The sequence below is a fragment of the Microchirus variegatus genome (genome assembly GCF_963457635.1).
Source record: "Microchirus variegatus genome assembly, chromosome: 19".
In the NCBI taxonomy this organism is placed as follows: domain Eukaryota; kingdom Metazoa; phylum Chordata; class Actinopteri; order Pleuronectiformes; family Soleidae; genus Microchirus; species Microchirus variegatus.
Genome location: NC_139820.1, coordinates 15,714,491 through 15,742,107, shown reverse-complemented (window position 1 = coordinate 15,742,107; position 27,617 = coordinate 15,714,491). Strand labels below are relative to the sequence as shown.

The 27,617-nt window shown below is 39.7% G+C and overlaps 1 protein-coding gene across 1 annotated transcript in view; it reads right to left on the bottom strand.

Moving 5' to 3' along the window:
• Window positions 1–22,426, bottom strand: part of ndrg3a (ndrg family member 3a) — a 50,456-nt gene extending 28,030 nt beyond the window's left edge. The window contains exon 1 of the mRNA XM_083906179.1: window positions 22,315–22,426. The gene's annotated coding sequence lies outside the window, so the exon portion shown is untranslated. The remainder of the gene's footprint in view (window positions 1–22,314) is intronic.
• Between the last annotated feature and the right edge of the window lie 5,191 nt (window positions 22,427–27,617).

The window sequence follows — 27,617 nt, the reverse complement described above, 5'->3', positions numbered from 1 at the left end:
TATGCGTCATTACCTTGTTTAAGAAGCCCTGAAGGTTCTTAACAAACAGTTCAGCCACTGCTGAGAACGCTGTGTTTTATTGTAATCTCAGGGTCAGCGAGATCTCTTAAAAAACCAGGTCCGGTTACGTAAACACCGGTTCTCCTGAACAGCAGATCCTCCTGCTCCGGGCACTCGTCCGGGCACATCTGGTTGCGTACATTGAACCACAGAAGAAGAATAACGTCCGTTGTGGAGGTGTTTCACGAGCGACAGTGTCTTCTGACTCTGGGTCTGACTCCGGGTCAAAGTCATAAAAGGGACTGCGGCGGGGAGTCGTGAAGAAGCTATTTTTAAACATTGTTAAAACAATGTTTTGATAATGAGTAGCAGTGCATCCACCGTTCCAGAGGAGGGAGCTGTGCTTCTGAGAGCGGGTGTGCTGAATATACTGGCCAATCACAAGACTCTGTCTTCTGGATGAGAGAGTTGAGTCTCAAATCTCGCAGTTGGGAAACGGCGTCAGAAAAGAGGATTTCTATCGGCTCGTTTACAGCAACTAGGAGGTTTTTGACCATAGAAACAAGTTAATGTATGTAAGTAGACCTCCATAACTAACATATATGTGCAACAGGACCACTCTATGTGAGCTTTAATACATGATTTTATATTGAACAAGAAAAAAAAACTGAACCAATAAATTATTTCAAAATGAAGTAAAGATGCCTACATTGATATCTGATTGATGTTTAATGGTTGTTGTCGCTAATAATCATTGTCAGTATTGAATTCAGGTGTTTCGGTCAGGCTTTGGGGTCCTACTCTCCAATAAAGGACAAGCTTAATGCTTCAGCATAGCAAGACATTTTGGACACTGCTATGCTTCCAACATTGTGGCAACAGTTTGAGGAATACTCTTTTCTATTCCAACATGACTGTGCTCCAATGCACAAAGACAGAACTATAAATACATGGTTTGATGAGTTTGGTGAGGAAGAACTCCATACTGGCACAGTGTGTGCTGTATGAGACTCTGAATCTGAATACTGTACAGATAAAGATAAAGTAAAGGTCACACAGTGCACACTGGTGATGTGAAAAAATGCACACCGACTTATGAAAATGGATTTAGGTTGGGTTTCACATGAAGCTCTAAAGCCCACATCATCCGTTTTACCCTTGAATCGCAGGGGATTTTCCAGGCAGATAATTATTGAACAACAAGAAGGCTGGCCAAAAAAAAAAGTGTCCCTGAAATGACACCTACTCAGCCTTGCCTGTTTGCACAAGGTGAGAACAGGAAGTGGTATTGGATTACTTGGCTGTACCTGACAGAGGCTCATGTTTCACAGAAAAAGCACAGACAGCCTCTGCCACCTCTTGGTCAGAGCTTCACTGGGAGAAAAAGTGAAGACAAATGATCAATGATCAAAAAGCAGAAATTCTGGGCAAAGGACCAAGCTTTACGAGTCAGAGCCAACACCCAGGGAATGACCTTGAGAGGAGATAACCTTGGGGACTGGTTAAATCTCTCAGCCTAACAACAAGAGAAAGGATGGCTCAATTCTACTTGCCACATGTCTCTTTCCTCCATGTTGTTTGGTAAAGCATTTACATCACAGGTGGATCATATCACATTTTTCTTTTTCCAAAATCAGAATAGGGGTGGGCAATATTGGCAACAAATAATACTACAATTTGACGATATATGGATATTTAGCCAATATCCTTTATAATATAACTCGTTTATTGTTGCTTACAGATTCTACCAATGGACACATTAAAAGGAAACACCTCTTGTTTATTGTATTTAAATTGTAAAATAAAAAAATATAAAAAGAACCAACTAATTTATAATGACCTGTATTTATAAATTAATTCACCACCATCATAGCTCAAATGTAATAATGTTTGTTTATGCAAAAAGAATCAACATGCCTTCTCAAGGACAACTAAACAGGAGGTTTCAGGATTTTTAAATCTTTTTAACTGATCTACAGTTCGGCATTGTTCTGTTTGATTCTGGTGTCATCCCTCACTGCACCGCTAACATCAAAACTTCCTTTATCCCCAAACGCTTCTCCTCGGCAGTAAGTTCAACACGGGGGATTTGGATGCATTTCACCTGTCTGAGGGTGTTGATGGTTATTTTATCACTTAGAAATGGGACACCCCTTAAATGCAGATACGTCTTCAGACTGCGGGGGGCAGAATAACACGAAAGCTGCGTCCAGTCTGTCAACACCAAAAAAGAAGAAGAAGAACACATTTACGTCTTGATTATTTATTTATTATTATATTTCAGTCAAGTTATTAGGTTGTCAGTTAGTTATAAGATGATACTCATACAAATACCACAACCACGGACATATTCAGCTGACAGTTACCACACACCACGGCTTATTGAAGGGTAAACGATAGCGAATGATCGCGTGTGCGCACCGGCCGGCTATTGACAAAAGATCGTAAAATAAAAATAAATGTTACTCAACAATGACGTCAGTAATTCATAATATGGGTCTAAACTAAGATAATACCATGGTTTTCATAATTTTTATATCTCTATTAACAAAGAAAATACTTCATTTGTAGCGTAATCGTTTCGACGCCATCTTTGTTATGTGAAAACACGCAATGCATTCTGGGTAGCCCTTGCTCCCAAGGGTGGGGTCGGAAAATCTCAATATTGAGGGCGATACAGCCCTTAAACTTGCCCCTCAACTTAATTTTTCTGAGAATCGGGACAGCACTTGCACTAGCGGGAGCGCGCATTTTTGAGATTGAGGGTTAAGCAAGGAATTGGAATTCACCCTTAGTCCCATCTGTAATAAACATCTTTTCAAGCAGTGGGAACTCTTGGGCCTTACTACATGCAAAAGTCTTTTCATAAATAAGGTTTTCCCAGCTTCAATGAATGAACAAATAAATTCAAAATCTCAATCAAACTTTTTCCAATACCTTCAGATACGTCATTTTACCCAAACACATATCCTGTCATTTTCTAAATTGCCCGAGTCTTCACATTTAGAATATATCTTACAGACAGTCATGTAGCCATGGATGACATCAAAACAAAATGGGAACATATCAAAAGCTCTGTATGGGACAGAGCTTTAAGCTGGGTGAATGTTTAAAGTTCCTCACTGCTACTATAGTAAAATATATTCCAATATGAACATATGCGACCGCTGCAGACCGGACCGAGCAGATCTATGCCACATGTTCTGGACATTGATATTTAGGATTCTAAATGAAGCCTTTGATCTAGATGTATGACCTAGTCCTTCAACAGCCATATTGGGGGTCCAAGGAGGCGACTTTCTAACACCTAGTAATAAAGAAAACATAGTTGCTTTTGAAACGCTAATAGCAAGGAGAAGAATACAGATGGAATGGAAATCAGAAATACTTTCTGACATGAAATTAGAGGGTCAACCAAGGGTCAACCAAGAAATTCTTCAAAACCTGAGACCCGTTCATGACTTACTCTGACACTCACCATAATTCATCCAACAGTCGAGCACTGATGCTGTACTTTTCTCATTTGCACATTATTTCCATGTCATAAGGGAGAAGCATCCTGAGAAGTTTAACAGCAGGTATGTTTTTGACTGGAGTTTTGTTTTGTTGTCCTGGTGGCCACTGACAGTATTGCAACCAGCAATGACGTCACATCATGGCTGTGATTGCCTGACAATGGTGTGAACACACAGCTGCTGGATGACGCATTAATCAGGTCAGAGGTCATCCTGCTTTGGTAACAGAATGTACTTTGCTTGGAAACAACCAGGGAAGCAGAAGGATGCAACAGAGCACAATCCTCAAATTACAGAAAACAAACTAGGAACAGCGAGTGTTGGAAGGACTCAGATATCAGCATGGGGAGAGAAAACACGCAGAGCAAAATCCCTGCTGACAAATCAGGCTCAAGGGTGTAACTAAATAATATTTATAAAAGTGAACAAGGAAAAAAGAAAAACAAATACTCTGCATGCTCGAGCAGTTTGGCCTGGATCAACCCACCACTGAAAGGCAAAGAAAGGATGCTTTAATTGTAGATGACAATAATGACAGTGAGGAGTCAGGATGAGCTTAAACCAACTGACAGATTGGCTGTGTGGCTTTCACAGGCCAACTGACCCATTACCCAGTTACTCAAGCAAGTAACAACCATCAGTGACTCACCAATATCACGTGATTCTTCATTTTGTGTCCATTTCACATACAAAAATGCCAACTGTGGTCTCCAACAGCTCTTACCTCATATCCCCTTAAAGAAGTACCAGATCACAGTCAGCAGCATCAACCACCATCCCAACCCTGGTAAACCTTCTCCGCATGCGCAGCTGTTGCCATAGAGACAAAGCTGGCTGCTGATGTTTATTCTAAGCTGGGCTAGCCCTCAGGGAGAGATGTGAGAGGGATATATACTCATAGTGGTAAAAAAAATTTGAGAAATTGATTGCGTGAGACTTAACATGAGCTTTCAGCTTCATTTATCCCTGACAATCTCACAGACTCAGATGAACCATGCAGACCATCTGGATGTGACAGAGAAGATTAGTGTAATCACAACATAGCATCAGGAGAAGCTCTCCCCTATAGCTGCAGGAAAATTCAATTTGACCCATATTCACAAAATACCTTTATAGCTGTAGTCCGCAACTCTATTTATTTATAGCTCTCCAACATGAAAACAACAAATGGCAGACCCACGTTTGAATGAGGAAGAGGGGAAGGGAAAGGAGTGAGCTCCTCTTGTAAAGGACTGCTCTACAAATGTTCTCCTTGTCACCAGAGTCTGTTCCACTTGAAAACGACGAGTAAGACAAATTACACACTGACCCTCATCTGCTCAGTATGTAGCTGCCAGCAGCTCATCTCAGAGCTAAGAAGGCATCACAGTGAGGGTCAGAGTAGCTGTGCTAGCCAAATAAACACCATTCCTACACTGCTATGGTCAGCATTCACTCATGTCAGGTCAGCCTCAGGGAAAGTAGGAGGTTTTCAATGCTGACCCAATTATCACTCTCGCACAGCATCATCCAATCCATCCTGGAACATCATCCTAATGCTATGGTGCAGGTGTCAAACTTCATGGATATGCGGATACAGAGTCAGCAGACAGGGCCAAGAGATGAATGTACACTTCCCCTAATCCTCATCCCACATCTTCTTGTCTGTGGAAACGGTACGGACAGATTACCATGGTGATACAAAGCCAAACAATTCTTAAAGGTTCTCAAGTCATTACCCTCTGAAGTGGAGAAAACGTTATAGCTAGATGACACTTTTCCATCATGCACTGGTCACGTTTCCTGCAGCCAGAGTTTGTGTTGCCTGGTAACTTATGAGTGGAGTTGTGGTGCTAATGTTCTGCAGAAACACAGACTTTTCCAACTCGGCTCAAGTCAATCTCAGCTGTGAATGATGCCATCTGTGATCCGACTCTGTTTTTATCACATCAAAAACAAAACTCATGAGAAAAACCAACTAACTGAACAACAGGGAGGTAGTAATGACCTAAAATGAAGACAGATTTTATAGTATTCATTGTGTACACCTTAACTACTACTACTTTAGCACTCAAAACAGATAAGTAATGATCATCAACTCTAACCCATGTATAGTGTAAGACGTGGACTGAGAGCTGAAATAAGGAAATGTGTGCAGTTGTTGGATGCAATGTAGACATTATGAGGTTTGGACCTTTGTTGGACCGTTGGACATTTTAGTAACTTGATTTTAATTGAATACCCCTGAATTAAGTAATAGAATGTATGGATCTTGGTGACCAGCCATGTTTTTCTGTGGTGGAGGATCGAGGACTTCTGTGATACACTCTCCTTACCCTCTGTCCACTCAAATTTGTGTAGGTTGTTTGATGAAGTTTGATTGAAGTTTAAGTAGCATAGGTTTAACACACGTGTAAGAAAGGACTCAGTGGCTGGATGAAGATGCACATAGTACAGGATTGCTCTGCAACTGCTTTGCTTCTCACCGCAACAGCAATTTGCAAAGCTTTTATGCATTTTTTTCTGCAGACTAAGCAGCTAAAAGCTTTCAACTACTTCTTTATAAATGAGACACAACAACAAATTCCATCACTTCTGCAGAATCTACAGCGTGTTGAGCTTCAAGGAGCAGCTTGAAGGTGCATTCAAGAAACCCTGCAAATGTCATCACTTAGCTCAAGTATGCAGTCCACTAACCAAAAGCTTGCTGCTGTCACCTTGTGATAACATTTGCACCACAAATTAGGCAGTCATTGGAGTAGAAAGATTTTTTACTTTATGTTTTCATAGGTGTGTGATTATCTGTAAGTTTGTCCTATTAGCAACTTCCTGTCTACAGTTTTTAAACAGATTATGATCACCCAAGGAGGTTTCCATTACATTTGGTAAGAATCTACCCATTGATGGCACCAACATTTACATTCACATATTCAAGAAATGCCTGTCTCATTATGAGCAAAATAAATCATATCTCTGTCAAAGGTCATGGGATTAGAATGAAGATGTTAGATGTATGTATGCAGGATCAGATACTCAACCATCAGAATAAATGTAATCTTAATTTCATCCAGATTGTGGATTAAATGTAACATTGCAAGTCCCATAAAACAAAATTCAAAGATGAAATGACGACGTGTTTACGGGACACATTTTGAAAACGGCAAAGAAAAAGATTGTTCTCTCTCTCTCACCTCTTGTTTATCGCTCATCTTCAGTGTGGGGTGTGAGGGACAGCATCTGTACGGGGGAGGGGCTGACTGTGAGTGAGTGAGCGAGCGATGTTCACACACACATGCACACATCGAGATGACGATGCTAAGACGATACATCGTGCAGCTCTATCTGGCACACAGTCTTAAGGTGTGTTTTTTGCGTCTCTGTACACAAAGAAAGAAACACTCCTTCACACTTCTCCAGCCCTTCCCCCATTCCCACCTCATGGTCTCTCACCATTCACCCCCTCAAAGTTTTACATCCTTACTGCACTCAGCCAGTGTATTAGTATGAATGATTCAGACTAAAGCCCAATTTATACTCCTGCGTAAAGTGCTCTACGTAGGTTACGCAGAGCACCTCTACGTCGACGCAGAGACTCTCCGAGAGGCCTGTCAGAGAGCCTCTGCGTCGTCTCCGGCTGCACAAAATATTTTTTAAGTGTCTGTCACTCCGTCAAGGGACAATGGAGACGGCAAGAGTTGCGATTGGTCCTCAGGACAGGCCGAGCTAAGCTGCTCTGTGCAGGCTCACAGTGTGCACCGAGCGTCCACAGAGGCGGAGCTGATCACCACCGACAACGTCGCTGCCAAACTATAAATACGTTATATCTTAATACACACAGCACATGTTTGCACTCTAAATGGCCAATTTCTCGCCTCAAATTATCTTAAAACTACGTTCCGTGACACAGAAAAGTGAGAAACGGCCACTGTTTCAATGTTATTCCGCTACAACAACAACAACAGTCTTTCTCTCTCGGACGCCATTGCTCACTGTAAGCCAGAAGCACAACAACCGTGCGTTGTTCTAACGCTAAGCATTCTAATTCCAGGGAATGAAAGAGAGATGACACACTGACATCCTGGAGCACAATGAGAATATTATAAAATCAGATTCTGCCACTGCTGTATTTCATTATTTATATTGTTTTGTATATTGTGTTAGACATTCTTTTAGATTTGTCTCCTTGTTTATTTTAATTTGTACCCTTGAATATGACTTTTGTCATCAGTCAACAGAGTAGCTTAGTTGCTTTGCTTCAGAAGTGTCTATCAATCATTTTCTCCAAATGAAATCACTTTCTCTCTAATAAATTTGTTTAAGCAATAGAAGAATAGCCTTTATTTGAAATTATGCAGATTACATACACAACAAAATTGCAATCTGCAATGTAAAGACTATGAGAAGGCTCATTTGCAGATTACTGCTTTATTTACTGCATTGGATCGAGAATTAGAAAAGGCAAATCCATTTGTCTGGCATTGTAGCCTCAGACTAGGTGCAATAACAATGTGGAGTAGAAAGGAGAGTTTTATTAGTTTGCTCAATTCTGTTCAGAGGTGAGGTGAGGGCTAAAAATCTGATGTGTTGTTCTCCATCACAGAGAAGCTGATCTATCCCAGAGAACATCCCCTGCTGACGATGTCAGCAAAAACACGAGCACTACCAACGCCCATGCGCACAAACAAACACAATGAACAAAGACACACAAACGTCATGCACGTACACACACATGAACACCAGATCAAACTCACAAACAGCTCACCATGCGTCACATCTGTCAAATTGGATGTCAGCTTGTTCTCCTCAGGCTCTATCATCATTCTCCTTAGCTTATTCTTCTCACGATTCATGGTGCCAGATTATTTTCACTTCTTTAAAAAAGACAAAAACTACCCAACAGGTCTTTAATGAGTCACCATTCTGTCAAAGTGCTCTGATATTTGTCTCACTCAAAGTGAAAGCCTAGGATTTTGAATGAAGTGCTGACACTTGAGTGAGTGTGCTGTGACTGCTCCAGCATGAGGAACCAGCACTGAAAACATGTCTGCCACTTCAGCAGGGCTGGGCGATGCAGGAGGATTTACCTTTTTATATCATTTGAGATCGAAATATATCACAAAATAAATCAAATATTTCTGTCAAGCTTAAAGGTAAGGCTGGACAATATGGCTTCTAAATAATATCGTATTATTATAACTACTACATGTTTAAAACACAGTTATTACTTACTTAAAAATCATTTCTTCTAATATATTACTATTATATAGACATATGTTAGAAACAATGAAATTGACTATAAACACAAACAATTAATATTAAACATGTGTTATTAATTGACTCTCTTTGAAAATACAATGTCATTTTTTACTCAATATAATATTAAGTATTTCACTCATTTATTCAATATAATAAATATGATGATCATCAACGCAACAGTGTTTAAACCCATGAAAATTAATCACAGATACCTGATCATGTCGTTTGTCACAATATACTGTAGATATACGATTGATATATTGGCCAGGCCGACATTTTAGCCTCAACAAAAGGCTCATCTAATATAATCTACAGCCACTCAAGTTTACAATAAATAAAAAGTATGTTGACTTTATCTTTGCATTAGATTCCAACAGGAAACACCTGGAGAAACCTGGACTGTGCTGGAATATGTTAGTGGTTATTTTGACTGTTGGAAAAGGGCTTAATATGTGTATGAAATATGTGTGAAACAATAGGGATGTGATTATATAGAGGGAAAACTGCATGTATTTTCCCTCGCTAGTACAACAATAAGTCTCTTCTGTGTGTGTCAGTGTGTTTGTAAGACCTCTTCTGGCATTAGAACTAGCCTTGTAAAGACCAGTAGTCCTCAAGGACAGCGGTCCCCAACCCCCGGGCGGCGGACCGGTACCAGTACCGGGCCGCACAGAAAGAATAAATAACTTACATTATTTCCGTTTTATTTATTATCCGGGTCTGAACAATGTTTTATTTTGAAAAATGACCGGATTCCCTCCATTACATCTGTCTATGACTCACTCTTGACGCATCCCGAGGGAGATTGCTGGCCAGAGTGGTTGAATTACGAGAGCCGCTGCAGAGATTTCTCTCAGAAAAGAAGTCACCGCTGGCAGGACATTTCAGTGACAAGGAGTGGATCGCAAAACTCGCTTACTTGTGCGACATATATTATTCAGCCATTAAACCGGTTGGGGACCGCTTCTCAAGGAGACCAAAACCTGGTCCTAATGAGTACAGAGGGGCATTTCTAGCAAAAATGCAATGGAATTATTCAGCAAATGTTCAAATATTCTAAACTCCAGCACGAGAGCTAGTGAAAGTAATGTAGGATTACAGCATTTTGAGACAATGAGATGCATTAAAAGACCCCGGTAAATTATGCATGCAGTCCACTAAATAAATGCTTGGTGCTGCTGCTTCCACCTTGTGATATAATAACTTTTAATATGTTACAAATAATCACCGTAAATAATAAGAATAACTGTGTTGACAAACACACTGACACTCTAACATCTATACCCATGCAGGGCGGAGGACAGCAGCATACTCACAAATGTAAACAGGCAAACACTGTAATATCCATGCACACATCAAACTAAAAGCAGAGCAACTGTGTGCAAGTGAAGACCACATCTCATTACACTCTGAGGGCTTTTACAGAATTGCACTATTACATGAAGGACAACTTTATCTGCTAATGGTCTCATGAGATTACAGACTAGCTTATGACAGTAGTGAATTATAACCATTTATCAACGGACATCATCAGTATGCGGAACCTCGCACAATATATAAAGACACACAGTGAACAGCCAAGTGGCTTCATACATTCATATTATTTGTCATCTCTAAACACGAGCATACTATATTTACTATACCTATTTAGACCAACAGTGATATTTTCCACTGATGACATTTTCAGACTAGCAAATAGAAAGCTGAAATCACTCATTAGGCCTGTGTCAGGCAAGGACATGTATGAAGCACTTCGGAATTTAGTATGTGTATCATGTTTGTGTAGGACATGTGACATGACAAAAAAAGAAATATTTCAAAAACTTGTTTAAAATTAAATAGCCTTTTGTTATTTATTTGGCAAATTACAAACGGAATCGTCATAAGATTAAAACACTAAAACTATTTTTTCTGTTCAGCAATGTAAGTAAATAACTAGACATCTTAATCAAAACATTTTTGAACAACAATAACAATAATAATATATTTTACCATTTAAAAAAAAGAAATGTGTATATATATATATATACACCCATATATATATATATATATATATATACACCCATATATATATATATATATATATATATATATATACACACCCATATATATATATATATATATATATATACACATATATATATATATTTTTTTTAAATGGTAAAATATATTATTATTGTTGTTCAAAAATGTTTTGATTAAGATGTCTAGTTATTTACTTACATTGCTGAACAGAAAAAATTAGTTTTAATATTTGAATCTTATGACGATTCCGTTTGTAATTTGAGAAATAAATAACAAAAGGCTATTTAATTTTAAACAAGTTTTTGAAAGATTTCTTTTTTTGTCATGTCACATGTCAAACGTTTGGGCACCCCTGTAAATTTTCGTTATTTTCCTTTATAAATCATTGTTTGTTTGGATAAGAAATGTCAGTTAAATATATCATATAGGAAAGTGTTTCAAAGTCAACAATCAAAAGAAGACTTCACCAGAGTGAATACAGAGGGTTCACCACAAGATGTAAACCATTGGTGAGCGTTAAATACAGGGACTGGAAGAACTGGAAGAACATCCTATGGACAGATGAGACCAAGATCAACTTGTACCACAGTGATGGGAAGAGAAGAGTGTGGAGAAAGAAAGGAACTGCTCATGATCCACAACATACCACCTCATCAGTGAAGCATGGTGGTGGTAGTGTCATGGTGTGGGCATGTATGGCTGCTAATGGAACTAGTTCCCTTGTATTTATTGATGATGTAACTGCTGACAAAAGCAGCAGGATGAATTCTGAAGTGTTTCCAGCAATATTATCTGCTCATATTCAGCCAAATGCTTCAGAACTCATTGGACATCATTTCACAGTGCAGATGGACAATGACCCAAAGCATACTGCAAAAGCAACCAAAGAGTTTTATAAGGCAAATAAGTGGAATGTTATGCAATGGCCAAGTCAATCACCTGACCTGAATCTGACTGAGCATGCATTTCACTTGCTGAAAACCAAACTGAAGGGAAAATACCCAAAGAACAAGCAGGAACTGAAGACCGTTGCAAAGGATTTACAACCAAGAATTAAACAATGAAAGTTTGATTTATGATTTAGTTTGTCCCATTACTTTTGGTCCTCTAAAAAGTGGGAGGCAAATAAAGTAAGTGTTTTAGAAAGTAATAATTCCTAGTGTAAGTTAAGTAAAGTGTAATTCCTACACTGTTCACCTGGGATGTAAATACCTTCAAATTAAAGCTGAAAGTGTGCAGTTAAAGCACATCTTGTTTGTTTCTGTTAAATCCACTAGTAGTGGTGTATAAAGCCAAAAAGAAGAGAATTGTGTCGATATATTCAATAAATTCAACTTGTACCCAATTTTAAAATGTGACAATAGCAAACAAAAGAAAATCTGTGGAATATTAGATTGCTTGAATAATATTTACTCGGTCCACCGAGCCTCTGAAATTAAGTGCCTGAGACGGCCTTAAATCTGGGCTGAACAATCTGTTTTTCTTCAATAACAAATGAATTTAGCCCTATATTATCAATTGAAGTTGAACATAAACATGGACAATATGCATCATTAAGTACCAGTTTTATGTCTTTATCATCATCATTTTCTGAGATATGGTAAAAGTGTCATTTCTTTGGGACCTCAAGGGACCCTGAATATTGTAACTCACAATATCTGGTATTGTTGTATCCACCTAAAACTTGATATGTGAGACCACGGACCCGCCCTGAACATGTCTGCAAAACGTGACCTCCCAACAGGAAGTGGACCGCACTAAACAGGAGTAAAAAATTACTCTGCCTCCACAGCCCGACGTGCAGGGACAGTGCTGATAATAACTAGTACCGCAAGTGGTATGAAAGTTCCAATAGAGTGGTCCTATGGCACATATATGTGAGTTATGGAGGTCTACTTACATACATTAAGTTGTTTTTATGGTCAAAAACCTCCTAGTTGCTGTAAACGAGCCGATCAAAATCTCTCCTTACTGAAGCTCTTGTCAGCCGCGCTATCTCACCCCAGAAGACTATGTTGTGATTGGCCAGCCAATATGTATGTACATGTATGTATATATATATATATATATATACACACATACATATATAATTAAATATATAATTTATACTGGTGTGCTAACCATTACAGAAAACATTAACAATTATTTGATAATAAATAATTTAGGGCAGCTGTGGAAGCATAAACAATGCTGTCTCCGTTTTTATTCTTTTCTTTGCACAAGAGGAATTGAGACAATGTCAAACTCACTGCTGTTGTTGTTGTTGTTGTTGTTGTTGTTGTACAAATAATTCAGACCTGGAACCAACATGTTTTCTCAGTGATCCAGTCACATCCACTTCAAGTCAGAATGTGTCCTAAAAGAATGCATCCACACATCTCATCTCATGTCATCAGACTGACAATTATATTAATAACAAATGAATCGGTCAATGAGTCTCAAATGTTAGGTCCAGAAAAAGTTGATCAGTGTTTCCCAACCTGGAAATGATCTTTATCTCGCTTATCAGACAGAGCTGACCAACAGGAAAGTGAAGTTTGTAAAACACTTATTCACAGAGACACAGGGGGTGCTTACTGGGGGATGAAGGTTTATCATCTTCTCTTTAATTCCCCCACAATAACCTCTTCCACGGCTGATCCTTCAAACAGTAATATATTAACTACAAGAGCACTACAAGACATACTGGCACCTTAAATGTTTGCATTTTGATCCACTGGATCTTTCTGGATCTATACAGATCTGCCTATAGGCGTTACCTTCTCACATAAGCATGACAAAGATGTCGCTGAGATATACACGTTAACTTGTTCAAAGGGACTGAACCATGTGAAAGATGAGTGTCTATAAATCTGCTGTGATGGGTCAGACAGAGGTGCTCAACGAGCCTCTCCTCGCTAAGGTCCTCCTGCTATCAGACTATAAATAAGCCTGAATGGTTGAGCCTGTCGGCCACTGCATTCACTCCTGCTAATAGAGAACCTGCCCCTTTCTGCTCTTCTGGATGAGCTGCTACTCAGTCTGTGGGGATTTCCTCTGCTCACAAACCAGAGAAAGACAGTACAAGAGGGATGCTATTGGGTTAACAACCCTGGATGTGAGCTAGTGGATGGAGGTGAAGCTTCCATAAGAGTGGACTCCTACCTGAGGCCCAGTAGAATCTGTAGACCGCAGCCAGTGTGGCCAAGAGGCACGACTCTCTCTGATACACACACTATCACACACATGCAGACAGCATCAGTTCAACAAGCTGGATGGAAACAGAATCTGCTTCCATAAAACATTAACGGAGCACAGAGACGAGAAAATCCATTGACAGTGTATCCAGTGACGTTTTATACCCTAACCCGTCTGAATGAATGTGTGCTCACAGGAGAGTTATCCACCATGACATCAGTCTCCCACAGAAAGACAGAGGTGACTCCTCTGGTGTCTTTCCTTACAAGTACTGAGTGTGGATGCTTGGTGTCCTTGGTAACCATGGGGTGGGGTGGAGCCAGTGGGCTCAGCTGGTGGCACTGCTGAAATGGAATGACCTTATTCACCATCATTTACATAAAGTCATCCTCTCCTCATCATCGTGTCACAGAAAGCTCATCTTAGCTTACAGTCAGCTTCTTTTTCAAGAATGCAGCGAAGACAAAGACGAGCATCTCTCAACCTCACGTGTTCAACAGTTCAACATGTGTGACATGTACAAGTCACTACACATACACACTCAGCAGGGACCCCCAAATCAATATTAGGCTGGGCAATAAATCCATATTATCTCTATATGCGACATGAGACAAGATGTTCATCATTGTCATCATAATAGCATGAGTCTGTTGCATTGATAATCATCATATTTATTACATTGAATACATTTGTGAAATTAAATATCAAATATATATATATTAAAAAATCCATGGCATCTAAAACATTATCACCCATATCACCCAGCCCTAATCCAAACTATCAGAGGGATAGAAAGAGAGAGAACAGAGAGTTGAGGCGTGAATTCCAATTCCTTGCTTAACCCTCAATCTTAACCCTCAATCTCAAAAATGTGCACTCCCTCTAGTGCAAGTGCTGTCCCGATTCTCAGAAAAATTAAGTTGAGGGGCAAGTTTAAGGGCTGTATCGCCCTCAATATTGAGATTTTCCGAGACCACCCTCGAGAGCAAGGGCTACCCATAATGCATTGCGGGTTTTCACATAACAAAGATGGCGCCGAAAGCGATCGTTTGCTGACAGACTGGACGCAGCTTTGGCGTTATTCTGCCCCCGACAGTCTGAAGACGTATAAGCATTTAAGGGGTGTCCCATTTCTAAGTGACAAAATAATCCTCAACACTTGGTTTTGAGGGCCAGTTAAGATTGTGGGTTGAGCTTGAGGGTTAAGGTTGAGGGTTAAGATAGGAATTGGAATTGGGCCCGCAGATAAGAAAAGTGTGTGGACACTGTCACTCAAACCTGCCGGCTGCAATGCCAGGTGTTTTGTCATTCGTGTGTTTACTCTAAATAACAACCCAGCAGTTAAAGGGATAGTCTGTGTTTTCTGAGGTGTGTTTGGATGGTAGGTACTGACCGCCCATGGCCAAGAGGCACCTCTGCAATCCCTCATAGCTTGCTTATGTGTTCACTACTACTGTGAAAAAGGGATGGGTTAAATGCAGAGGACACACTCGATATCACTAATTGGTGTGTGTGCACAAATGACTAATTCTAATTCTTCTAATTAAAAGTCAGCAGTGTCTGCTCAGTGTGCACCCCCTGGAGAAGAGAACCAGCTTATCGACATGGAAACAGAGATGTTACTATACCATCTTTTTCTTTGTCATATTTTTAAAAAGTTCTTCATAAACACTGTGTGGTGTTTATTCAGGAAATGTCCTCACCCACACCAAATGCACAAAAAAACCATTCTAAATGCTGTAGTACATATGCCAGACCTATATGTGGTGCTGTCGCACTGCTACATAGAGACACCAAAGCCAGAGAAGAAGACACATAACGCATGCACATGTGTACAAATGAATTACAATGCAACCAAGGATTGTTTTCATAATTGATTATTCTGTTGATTATTTTATAAAAGTTTAAAAATTGTTGATTGGTGTTTACCAAACCTGGAAATTATATTTTCCTAGGTCATGTGTAATTACATTTTAATGATTTCTTTGTTCTATGGAGCAAAGAAACCAGTAAATATTGACATTTAAGAAGCTGAAACATCATGAAGCTTGTTTTCATTTTTGAACAAACACTCAAACCAATTAATAAAAAAAAGAAAAACAATCGACAGCAACAGCAAAGAAAAGCATGCACTTTTTAACCCAGATAAAAAACAGCATTTGCAGCTCTCAAGGACACAGAAGCTGCTGGTCCAGTGCTACCTTGTGTGGTAAGTTTAAGTCAGTCAAGTAAATTAAATAAAAAAGAAAACACCAAGGTGTTTTATTAGCTGCTTCAATTATGAATCTTTTACTACATCAAATCTTTAGCTATTTTGATACTCAATTAATTGAGTGTTTTTTTTTGATAAATAAACAACTTCTTATTTTAGCTTCTTAAATATGATTTTTTTTCCTGGTTCCTTTTAACAAAGAAATGTGTTGACCAAACAAGACATTCAAGAAAATCATCATATCAAGGTATGAGAAACACTGATCAACAATTGTGTTTTATATTTTCTGAACCAAACGATTACTCCATTATTCAAGAATATAATCGACAGATTGATCAATTATGTAAATAAACGTTAGTTCTAGCCCCATTGAAGTTACAACTTATCAAATGATTGATTGAGATTGATTGATTGAAATGACAGTAAACGTCACTGAAAATGTTGTGTTTTGCAGAGGTGGAAAACCACGAGTCCCAGTAATGCTGAGGTATACAAGTGAACGGCAGTCACAGTGACTGTCAGCCCAGAGGTTTAATCACTGCCTTCATGTCTTCATGTGAAACTAAGAATTAAGGCCACATTATACTTCTCCGACTGCGTAATGCGTTATCCGCAAAGGCGCGGGAACATATGGTGCTGCGTCAGCTGCAGCCCACCCTGGTCGAGCTGTGGATTAGCATCTTATATTGTATATAAAAATTAATAAATAAATAAAATGATTAATAATGTGTGTAGTGTGCTAGGCATGGGTTTGAACTCATTTGAAGTGTGTACGACAAAAACAACTGGTCCAGTGCTGTTTGTATCTAGCATTCCGTTTCTGTTTCTTTTTTCTAAGAATGTCATTAACCTCTTCTTCACGGTTGCCCCCGGGATCGGGGGCAGCATCAGACGCAGCGACAAAAGCGTCATAAAACCATATCTAACTTTAACAAACACAGACATGCCACAGAAAAGGTCAGAAACTCAGCTAAAAGCTCATATAAATCATTCTTATGTTCACGAAACACAGTTAAAACACCGATTGATCAAACAGTAGGAGCGGAAAAAACCGTCACAGCGCACACAATGAAAAGCGGCACCGGAGCGCCAGCATGATTATGTAAACAAAAAAACACGTGTCGGCTGGACAATGGAGAATCTAAAGATTCCAGCGGTACCCTTTATATTACTCTACGACCAAGATTCACAGATCCAGCCCCAAAATAAGGGAAAAACAACAACTGACTTTCAAGAAATACAACCAGAAATATTGTCTTACCTTTGCTGTTTATCAAAACAAATTATTTCCACCGGAACAAAACCACTTCTAATGAAGAACTACACTTCCCAGCATGCTTTGGGGACAAATCCCGGTCTGATTGATCATTACAGAGCGACATTAGATCGTTCTGATTAGAGAAGGGCGAATGTCCGCCCAAATGCGTCATATGCATTTATGTCCTTTTGACTCGCTAATGAAGTGATTCACACACATTTGGAGACCGGGGTCTGATTCTACCGGTTTAGAGGTTTAAAACGAGCTGTCAATCACCCTAATTGACCAAGGTAAGCCAGAGCTATGGCGCTGCGTAACTGACGACACTTCAGAGCCACAGAGTTGTTATTATGCACCGCACAGGGAACATCGATTATTTTTTTTTTTCAAAACAAGTTCTTTTTAGACCAATATTGACATATAAATAAAATTTAATTGGTTTTTAATAATTTGGTAGCTAAGAAATCTCAAATGGCACAGATGGTGCCAAGCTGAGCCAAAAGTGAGAACGCCCAGGCATCTCTTTACTAAAACCTCTGTAATTTAATTCTGCTTTATTTCAGCAGCATCAGACTTTGCACAGCTCATGTCCACATGTTGTTACATGACCTCTGTGTGTTTTTAAGCTCCTTACTGCATATTTTAAAGGTGATATTTGCTTTAAAAAAAATTTAGGCGAGAGAAAAAAAATCCTTCAGTTATGCTGTGTTCCATGTACATTTACTCTGACACAGTGGCATCTACAGTGAAACTTGCACCTCTGGTGGAATCTCACAAGTGTTATCTTTATTTTGATATCAAGATAATCCACATAGAGCTCCTCTGTAACTGCAGAGGTTTACTCTATTTAGTTTGGGCATGTCATTTTCGAGCAGGGACTCCAAAAAGAGAGTCTACAGTTTGTTATGCTCTTTGATCTGTGGATAGCCTACTCCTGAGGCGGAATCTTAAATTCCTTTGTCTGCTGAAATGTAAAGTTAATCAAGAAATATATATATATATATATATATATATATATTCTTTTTGAAATATGGAACATGCTACGTATCACAGGTATTTGATTTTCCTACTCCTATCACTGAAGTTTGTGGCCTCTATACAATGTTGCATGGGCTACCTTGTTGTTAATAGTGAGTGCGCGCTACAGAAAAAATAAAACCTGAAACTTGTCATTAGAAATCATTGTTTATTTCGTTTGTCATAGCGGTAGCCTAAATGGCAGTGAGTGGAAACGGTCTACTGAACCTGCTGAAAACGTGTGCCACGAAATCATTGTGACGTCATATGTTACAACCCAGCCCCCAGCCCCCCCTACATCAAACAGCTTCCCGCGCCTATGGTTATCCGACTGAGTAACCACGGAGACCCCTGGAGCCTTCATAGTTCTCCGTCATGGTGACGGATACGCACTGCAATTTCCAGTCTGATCAGTAGGGGTCGCTACGCAAAGTTGTTGTGCTTTTGGCTACAGTGAGCAATGGCGTCCGAGAGAGAAAGACTGTTGTTGTTGAAACAGTGGCCGTTTCTCACTTTTCTGTGTCACGGAACACAGATTTAAGATAATAAGAAAAATGTTACAATGTAGCAAACAGACGTGGGTGTGGTTCGCTTTCACATATGCAGAGTTCTAAACTAACCAAAATAGACCGCAAAGACCATTGGCACCGGAGACTAACCCCAGATTTCACCTGGCGTGTCACCGGCACGGAACGTAAGTGCCGCGGTCACTGCAGCTGGCTCGCTGAATACGGCTGGCTCGCAAGGCAGTGCCCATGGCAGCGCTGCTGTAATGTGCCCGGTGGGGATTGATGCTGGGCAGAGGAGAGCGCAAAACCGTGGCGCTGACGCCCCGCCCCACTGACGCACCCGGTAATCCTGTATCTCATCTCATATAATATAACATAATAATATAACATAATGCAATACACTGGACTGTTTCGTACCACCAAAGTAGAGTGGATAAAGCGGTCTGAGATCACCCCTTCAGGCTGGTCTCGGACCGGTTGATTTGGTGCGCACCAAAGTACAGAGATTGCATTAACACCTACGCAAACAAACTGAACCACAGCGCTTGGTGCGCACTAAATGCTGTAAGTGTGAAAGCACCCTTAGAGTCTAAACATGTGCTGTGTGTATTAAGATATAACATATTTATAGTTTGGCAGTGACGTTGTCAGCGGTGATCAGCTCCGCCTCTGTGGACGCTTGCGCATTGTGGCCGGCACAGAGCAGCTATAGCTGGCCTGTCCTGAGGACCAATCGCAGCCCTTGCCATCTCCGTTGTCCCTCGACGGAGTGACGGACACTTAAAAACTATTTTGTGCAGTCGGAGACGACGCAGAGGCTCTGAGACAGGCTCTGCGTTGACGCAGAGGGCTCTGAGTCACCTCCAAATGTTACTGAATCCTATAAACTGATCATTTGAAACTAGTGGTAATAAAGAGCAGAGATACTAAATGTTTTAAATTATTCATAAATTCAGTGCAGTATCTACAGTCAGAGCAAAGAGACCAGACAAAAAAATTTAGTTTTTAAAATCTCAAGAACAACATATGGTTTAATAATTGACCTGTGACACGCCCATGAGTTAAGCGGTAGGTTTTCACTGTAATAATCAACCAGGAGCAGCGCTCTTAACAAAGAGGCAATAAACCTGAAAAGTCAAACCTAGCCTATAAAACTAAAGACTGGTTTACATGTCATCTTACAGGGAGCAGATTAACATCTACTTGCACTGAATAACTGTCTTTGGTAATGATGTTGTGAGGAACAACACATGTCTGTTGTTGCTTGTTGTGTAAGCCTGGCTGATCACATGACACTATCTATGTCACAATCTTATAAACAACCTTGACAATCTTCAACAATATCTACCATTACTGATTATTCCAATGCAGTTCTTTCACATATTAAATGATGCCAAACCTTTAATAACACATTAACATAAAGCTCACATAGAGTGGTCCTGTTGCACATATATGTTAGTTATGGAGGTCTACTTACATACATGAACTAGCTTTTATTGTCAAAAACCTCTCACACCCAGAAGTAGGGATGCACCGATTAATCGGCCAGTGACCGGCCGGTCAGACAGAAATATTCTGATTTTAATAAGCCTTAGCGCTCTGCATGTAAATGTTTCATTAATGTTTATATATTTGTTTCAATCACTGAATGAAGCCTGTCATATTTGGGACAAGAGTCAGGACCTTAAATCACTTGTACAAAACTTTTGATCAGCACTCAGCATTTGTTTGTTTGTCATTTAAACTTGTGTGCGCAGAGAGAGAGAGGCATTGTTGGCACAGGGCGGGAGAGAGACAGAGAGAGAGAGCTCTGCGCTCTTGGTCATTAGTTCATTTACTTATTTGTGTGTAGGTACTATGTTGTGAAATATGTTTATACTTAAATAAACTACACATACAGGTAGTGATTCATTTTTGTATTTTTAGTTGGATATTGGATGTTAACTGATTGTATTTCTATGTTAAAATGAATGAGGAATCGGCTAAAATCGGCTAAAAATGATCATGTCTTGTTTTGTTTACAAACCAAAATTATTCAGATTAAAATCAGATATAACAATTTCTTTGTTATATGATGCAAAGAAAGCAGAAAATATTCACTTTTAAGAGAACTTCCAAGCTTCACTCAAACCGGATAAACAATTATAAAATTAGTAGACAATTCATTTAATAATCAATTAATTATAGATTACTTGTTGCAGTCCTGGCTGGCAGTGGTTATTTTTTTATTTTAAACATGTACAGGTGAAGTTTGTTGTTGCAGTTGAATATCCCTCACCTTCCCTACCAAGTAAACAGGAGAATATATGTAGCCCTCGTTTAGCATCAAAACTCAAAAGACGTTTAGTTTGTCCATTATGGGCTACTGTAAACACAGAGCAGTTCAAAATGGCAGCCTCCATAGAGCCGTCCCTGCTCCTGACATTAATGTGAAAGGCTCATTCTGGGGAAATGAAAAACTATTCATAAAATCAGGTGAATGTGCGCTTACATTTTTTTAAAATAAAATAATAATTTTAAAAAGTCTAATTGTTGTATCCGTCGCCTTAATTTTACGGAGTGGACCTTTAAAGAGGGAAAGCACCTGATGCCCACACCCCCTCCATACACACTTCCCACCTGCATGACCTTTGCAGGGCCACCCGTGACCTTGTCATCAGTCACGTGCAGCTCCAGCTACACCAGTGACTGCCATTGATCTGATTCACAGTCCTGACTGAGACATAGAAGATAATACACACACATTGACCTTTGTACCTCTGAAGTGATGAGAAAATGTCATTCTCAAACACTGTTAATGCTCTAAAGAATGGCTGCATTAGCACAACACAGCTGAGGTGATGCTAATGTATTGACTCCGTATGTTAATCAATGTAAAACGGAACGTAACGCTTCCGTCGTTATTGGCCTCATTTCTGTAAGAATTCGAGTGGACTGCTTAGCGTTAGCATGTAGCCACTGTAACACAATCAAACGAGGTGAGACAGAAGAGCAGTGAGGAAGAGACAATTGTCAAATGTGTCAATAAAATAAAATAAAAAAGAGGAAAAATGTCGCATCAGTGTTGAAGAAGAGCAGCAGCTCTGGACTCCATTCACTTGCCTGGCTGTGACGCTGTCCAGCTGCTGTAAATGTGTGCTTTTATCTGCTTTCGCGCTAAATGAACCGCTGGTCCTTCTCTTAACTGACGACACGACAGACACAGACAGAGACAGAGACACAGAGAGAGACACAGAGAGAGACACAGACACAGACAGACACAGAGACAGAAGCGTGGACACAGGCTCGGATGATCCCGCTGAGAGAGAGCAGCTCCTCTGCTGTGGCATCGGCCACATCTGCAGGTGACGGTGGAGACTCACTCACCGTGTCAATGGAAACTCGGTGTCCGCGGCTCCGCTCACTTCCACGCTGGATATGGTGAAGGATGTCTTGGATTTTAACGCGTGTTTCGGTTCACACGTACACTGTGTGCCCGTACCGCTGTGCTCGAACTAGTGTTTGTCCGTGGCTGTGGGCGGGGTTTACACGCTGTGTCACAGACAGAGTGAGCAGCCAATGAGAGGACGCGGAGCCAAAGGGGGCGGTGCTCTATCCAGATTTGATCATACATCCATGGGGAAGAAGAAAAAGACGAATCTGAGTAGTGTACACAACACTGAGACTAGGGCACACAGGCCTTAATTCAACCCTGCAGATATTAGGGAAAAGTGATGGTCCATGTATAGAATGTAAAATGAAGGAAGATGTTGAGCATGTATTAATGTACTGTACAAAATATCATGTTTTCAGACAGGAATGGAGTAAACAGGAAGTAGAAACAGGAATACACAACATACTAGAAGAACAAGGTATGCAGAGGAAAAGAATTAAAGCCCTAATCAGTTACTTAAAGAATACAAGATTAATGATATCATTTAGGTTTGATTGATTGATTATTTATTTATTTATTTATTTATTTATTTATGTATGTATTATTATTGTACTTAGTTATTTATTTATTATATATTTTCTCCTTCCAAAAATTAGAATGTGAGCCTATCCCATCCAGTCCCTTTACACACTCCTGTACAGTAGGTGGCGGTATACGCAAACAAAAGCTGTAACACGCCATTTATAAGAAAGAAGAAGGAGAAGACGAAGCTGAACGATGCCATTGCGCTTGCAGTTACTGCTGGAATTATTATATATTGGCGCTGTTTGTTGACAGACGTGTCCAAATAAGCCAGCGATATGCTACAAAGGGACCTGTACGGTCTACTTGGCGTTGAAAGCACTGCTACAACGAAGCAGGTGGGTGAAGTAGCTAGCTAGCTAACAAGTTAGTCAGATAAAACCAAGGCAGTCACAGCCACAATTAGCTGTTAGTTAGCGAATGACATGCTTGGCTGTGTTGTTCTGTCTGCTCTTTTACCGAGTGTTGATAAATAAAAAGTAGTTCTGTGTGAGGACAGATTATTATAAATTTATTATTATTATTAGTCTTGACAGAAGGAGGCTGTGAAAGCGATAGCTTGTTACTATGCAGTAGCTTCCACTTCGTATCGTGTATTCGGGCATTTTGACGCAATATACGGCTTTATGAATCGCCAAGGTATAAGTGAATACATTATATTAAACATTAACGAGTCTCAAAGGATGAGGTTAAGTGTATCAGGACTAGCTGCTGAAGGCTAAGTAATTCACTGAAGACGCCACTGAGGGGCGATGTTGCATCAGTTAAGTCTTCCCTCACCTGACACTGACAATAAATGCATTTAAAGGTGCATTATGTAATAAATCTAACGCAACTGGCCATAAAATCCTCCTAATATGTCACAGAGACTCAGGAATAATGTTCATATAACAAACTGAACTCACCAACAACAACAGTACCGCCAAAATATTTGTATTAAAAATGATATTTTGCAGACTGCAAATCATGTTTATGTTTTGAAATAATGTTTTGGCATGTGGCGCCACCTACCGCCATCTACCAATCATTGCAGTCAGTAGAGTCTCAGCTGCCAAGCAACCACGGGTTGCCAGTTACATCAGAAAACGAAACCTAAAAGACCTCTGTATTTTGAATTTGAATGTAGTAACCGTTTTTGGCCACATTCTTACATATGGTACCTTTAAACCAAGGACGTGATTATTAATAAACAATAATAACATATTACTATATATAAATGAATATTCATTTTTTTACACTGAATAATCTTGGTTTTAGACAATAACGTCACTGACGTGACTCATGTTTGGAGTAGTAATATTTACATATGTTGAGTTCTGGAAAATGACTCAACCACCATTCTCAGACATGTTGTTTGTCCCAGAGTAAGGGGAAGCTCCTGTGTATGTGATCCTACTCTTAGCATTGATATTTTGGCAACATATAAAAATATTTTAGCCTAATCATTTAGAGGGAAAGTGCTGTAACCAGTGATAACGTTATGGTCAGACAGTGAGTGCTGTAACCAGTGATAGCGTCCAAAATGTAATCACTTGTTCCTGGTCCCATTGCGGACATTTCCTGAAAATTTCATCCAAATCCGTCCGTGACTTTTTGAGTTATGTACAGACAGACAAACTCTGGAGAAAACATGACCTCATTTGCGGAGGTAATTGTGCATTCTGAGGCCAATGGATGTTCTTCTTCTACTTCTTCTTTTTCTTTCGGCTGCTCCCTTAGAGTTAGGGTAAATACATGCTTAATATTTACTAATGAAGGGCTAGTATGCTACTTATATGCATGTTAGTAAGCACCATTGCCATAAACAGTTTATAACACATATGAATACTCACTAGTATGTAGTTCATAAACACAGTTTTACATGTTTTACTCGTCCCATCAGCTGAGGAACAGGTGTCCAAATAGCTGCTGTACTCAAGTAGCCAATCAGCATCCACCTCCAACAAACCTGGTCAACGAGCGAGACTTCGAGAGCCCGGAGTGGATGAAGATGAGGCAGGCTGCCGAGCGACAGAAAATCAAAGAACAGATGCAAAGAGAGGATTACCATGATAAAAGCGTCTGGGTCTTAGGGGCCATCTTGGTACCAGTCTGATTTAGTTTCTTGGTGTTGGGTTGTAAGATACTGTACATCTCTGGGGTTCATCTTGCTCTGTGTGTGTGTTATTACTTTATTATTATTTATAAATATTTTACAGGTTCACACTGGATGTTTTCATTTCAATGCCCATGTTAACAAATGATTACGTACACTGTACAAAAACATGCAATATAGGAATTAATTGGACACTCGAGAAAGTTAGAAAGGGATACATGTTTTCCATTATAACAAGAAATAGTCCTGTTATAACTGTCTCATTACGCCATGATATCCAGTTTTGTCAACTTCAGAAAGAGTTAGTGTTTGCAATTGTGTTTCTATAAAAACATTCTCGAAGTTAAAAGTGTACATTTTATATGTATACACACATACACACACACATAAATTACTCAAATGAGTTTGCACAATGCTGATTAAGCCTGTTTTTCTCAGTGTAACAGTGTTTTCTTTCTTTGTTGTGGTATGTTTTGTAAAGTAAGTAAAAAAATGCAAATAAAATATATATATGAAAAGAAAATTATAATAATTTTGTTGTGAGAAAGTACTTTTATAGTGATTATAATGGACCTAAAGGAGGTTACAAGATTATTACCAAGCTGGAAATCGCGTTGAAATGTACACAATATTTCCTCCCTAATACAAATGTATTACCATACTGTTGTTATTATACTGTAAAGCAGGGGTCTCAAGCTCAATTTGCCTGGGGGCCGCATGAGTTAGGGTCTGGGTGAGGCTGGGCCGCATCAAGTACTGAGAAAAAAAGTACAACTGTCCAGTCTTCTCAATCTTTATTAATAACTGTTCAAAACATGAACATTTCTTCAGAACGTTGGCTGAGTCTTGACGCATGTCAAGACGCTTGGGTCCTGTCTTCGTCACATTACCGTAATCCCATAGTCAGTGTTATCCTCGAACTTCCCACTAAAGGGCCATTGACTCTGTTGAACACCGCGGTTATATCTCCCCCTGGCACCCCCTGGTGGAGAGACTGCAGCTCTACGGGCGTGGCGGGCCGCTGAGGATGTGCGGACTCTTGCGTTCGCTGCTGGGCACTTAAGCGAAAAAAGAATCACATATAGCCGCGTGTCTGAGACTACTGCTCTAAATTGAGTGAATGGTTGTCTCTATGGGGGTCCTGTGATGGACTGACAACCTGTCCAGGCACCAGCACCCTCCCACGACCCTCATATGGAGGATAAAGCAATAGAAGTAAATGGTATTTTTCCGTTGTCCATTGTGTCCTAACTTTCAAAAAGCAAATGGGATTATATATGCAATATCCAAAGTCATTTTTGTATATTATGTTACGTTCTTTTTGAATAATACTCACAAATTGTTTCTCCAGCATGGTTGTTTTCCTGGCTCCCTGGTAAGTCACGATGACACCTGGATCCGAGAACTCATCGCCCACTGTTGTTGGACCATTCTCCTGAAAGGACAGCAGCAATTATGTGACCGACAGTTTATTATAAGGAGCAGCAGCAACAACAACAACATGTAGCACTTGAGCAAACACTTGCTGCACATCATTCTACCTGCACGGACCATAATCAGGACTGAAAACAGACAATCCAACACTCTGAGTTCTGTAGAAGCAGCTTTACACAGTGAACATTCACAAAAGGGAGGGAGGGAAGTGGGCAACGTGTGTTTTTCATTTTGTGCAACAAAAAAAACGCATGCTCGCTGCTTTCTCCAGGCCCTGTCTGCTTCCTCTGTGTAGGGCATCACACATAATGGCTAACTCAAATTTACATTTACAGACATGTTGAGGACGGATCTCTGGTCTCACATATTACAGTTTTTCTCGATTGTTTACACACATTTTCTGAAAGCATGCCTCATGCTCTCACAACTCTACACACAAATCTACACAAAAAAAACACACAAACAATGGGCAAAACCCCTCAATTCTCCTGCAAAATGAAACTTTACATTCAAAACAATGTTATTTCTTCTGAAAATGGTATTTTGTTTTCAAATGACACACAAACCATCATATGAATAAACATTTATAACAACCAGTTGAACACTGATGTGCTCAATGTAAAACACTATGAAGAATGGAAAACACTTCTTCTCTATTGATCGTAATGACTTAGGCCTTTTTTTTAGTGTTTAGTGTTACACTTACTACAGACACTACATACATAAGTGTGTAAAATATTTTAGAATATTGTTTTTATAGGGGGCCCACGGTTGGTGTAGTAAATTGACCGTAGGTGTGAGAGTGTGAGTGAATGATTGTTTGTCTCTATATGTGGCCCTGTGATGGACTGGCTAACTGTCCAGGGTGTGACCCCGCTGATCGCCCTATGTCACCCCGGAAGGATTGTTTTTATACTCAAAACACACAAATACACAGTAACAAATATATTTTATTCCTATGTATTTCCCACCAAAAACAATGTACACAGTGTACATCCCAACCAACACAAAGTTGCACATACAGTGGTCTACATACAAAACAGAACCCTTTTATGCTAATGCACAGATTTCAAATTGTAAACCTGTGTGACAGGTGTTTTCCCATGTGATGAGTCAGTTTGCATAGTAGGGAAATTAACTTTAGAATTTTGAATGACAGTTTGCTCCTTGTGAAAACAAGAGATT